Source organism: Chrysochloris asiatica, unplaced genomic scaffold (genome assembly GCF_000296735.1).
Source record: "Chrysochloris asiatica unplaced genomic scaffold, ChrAsi1.0 scaffold00014, whole genome shotgun sequence".
NCBI lineage: Eukaryota > Metazoa > Chordata > Mammalia > Afrosoricida > Chrysochloridae > Chrysochloris > Chrysochloris asiatica.
The window spans coordinates 17,196,600-17,198,783 of NW_006408532.1; the positions used below are offsets into that span (position 1 = coordinate 17,196,600).

The 2,184-nt window shown below is 39.6% G+C and overlaps 1 pseudogene; it reads left to right on the forward strand.

Annotated features, from left to right (window-relative positions):
* The window catches only part of LOC102838137, a 3,125-nt pseudogene extending 1,390 nt beyond the window's left edge, over positions 1-1,735 (forward strand).
* The last annotated feature ends 449 nt before the right edge of the window (positions 1,736-2,184 follow it).

Genomic DNA, 2,184 nt, shown 5'->3' on the forward strand with positions numbered 1-2,184 from the left:
GGCACTTAACAACAACAATATGCATGGATAAGGAGCTCTGGTAGCATAGAAGTTACGAATCAGGCTGCCAACTGCAAGGTCAGCAGTTTGAAACTACCAGCTGTTCCTTGGGAGAAAGATGAGGCTTTCTGCTCCCATAAAGATTTACAACCTCAGAAACCCTGTACAGGATCACGATGAGTCAGAACCGACTCCACGGCACACAACAACAATATGCATGGGTATATTTACTGCACATATTAATATATATGTGGAACAAAACACTCAGATTCTGTGCATTCTTATAAGTGCTGTTATGTTTGAGTTCATTGCTGCTGCCACTGTGTTAATCCATTTTGTGTGTATGTGTGTGTGTGGGGGGGTCTTCCTCTTTTTTGCTGACCATCCACTTAGCTAAGCACGATGTTCTTCTCATTCCTCCTGATAATATGTCTGAAGTATGAGAGACAAGTCTCATAGCCTTGCTTCTAAAGGACCATCTGGCTGTATTTCTTTCCAGACACATTTGCTTGTTCTTCTGGCAGTCCATGGTACTTTCAATATTTCTCCCCAACATCGTAATTCAAATGCATCAGTTCTAAAGACTTCTTATTCATTGTCCAATTTTCACATGTATATTAGGTTGGCGGTTCAAACCCACTAGCCACATGACTGGAGAAATACGAGGTTTTCTGCTCCTGCAGATTTACAGTCTCAGAAACCATACACCGGGTTGCTATGACTCAGAACCAACTCCATGGCATTTAACAACAAACAACAGCTATCTAGTTCTGGTGGTGCTGTAGGATAGGCACTGGATTTCTAATCACAAGGTTAGTGGTTCAAACCCACCAGCCACTCCTTGGAAACCCTATATACAGGGTTGCTATGGGTCAGAATCAACTCGATGTCACTTAAGAACGACAACAGTGGTTAGTGATTTTTGTTCCCCATTCCCTCCCATCCCTGATAACAACCAAAGAATATCTTTCTTCTTGTAAACCTTTTCTTGGCTTTTATAATAGAGGTCTCATATAATATTTGGCCTTTTATGATTGGTTAATTTCATTTAGTATAATATCCGCCCAGTGTCTCACAGATTCATTGTTATTCTTTAATGTTACATAGCATTCCATTGCATATATGTGCCACAGTAATTTATCCATTTATCTGTTGGTAGATACTTATTTCCATCTTTTTGCTATTGTGAATAGTCCTGCAATCAACATAGATGTGCACGTACCTATTCATGTCTTGACTTTTATTTCACTAGACTATATACTAGGTAGTAGGATTGCTGGATCATATGATATTTCGATTTCAAACTTTTAAAGGACGTACCATACCTTTTTTGACAGTAATTGTACCATTACAGTTTCACTAACAGCATATGGAACTTCAAATCTTTTCACACCCTTGCCAGCATTTGTTGTTTCTGTCTTTTTGAACTTTGCTATTATTGTTGGCATGAGAGGATATCTCATTGTTGTCGCAAGCACAGCTTCAAGTATTTGTTAGTTGCCCAAGTGTCTGCTCATGTCTTCCGGGCATTAAAAAAAAATTGATTATCTTTTCATTGTTGATGTGTTGAAGATTTCTGTAAAATTTAAAGAGTAGTCCCTTGTCAGATATTTCATAGCCAAAAATATTTTCCCAATTTGTAGATTCTTTTTGCTCTTTTGCAGAAGCCTTCTGGCTGGCCTCTTTCTTCCCTACATATCCTATGAGCCAGGAAGGCCCTCGCTGGGGCCCATAAGTAGGATTTGGAGACAGGGAGTGCCAATGACAGCGATAATTTACTTATGAAAGGATCTAAAACTTTTTACTGTAAGGCAGTGAACAGGGCTTGAGATCTGGGGTCCCAAAGATTAGGAATTCAAAGCTTGCTTCTACCATTTAATAGCTTCCACTCCTTTGGATAAGTTCGTTTACAACTGGAAACACAAAATGGGATGACAGGATCTGTTTCAGGGTTGTTTTGAGAATCAAACCGTTTAACAAATGTGGAAATGCTTTATAAGCTATGGTGGTGATGGTTGTTGGTGGTTAAATGCTGTGGAGTTCGTTTTTACTCATAGCAACACTGTATAGAGTTTCTGAGACTGTAGATCTTTATGGGAGCAGAAAGCCTCATCTTTTCCCCACAGAAGAGCACATGGTAAAGATCCTACATCTGATGCAGTTGATGGGTTCCAACTCATGGCG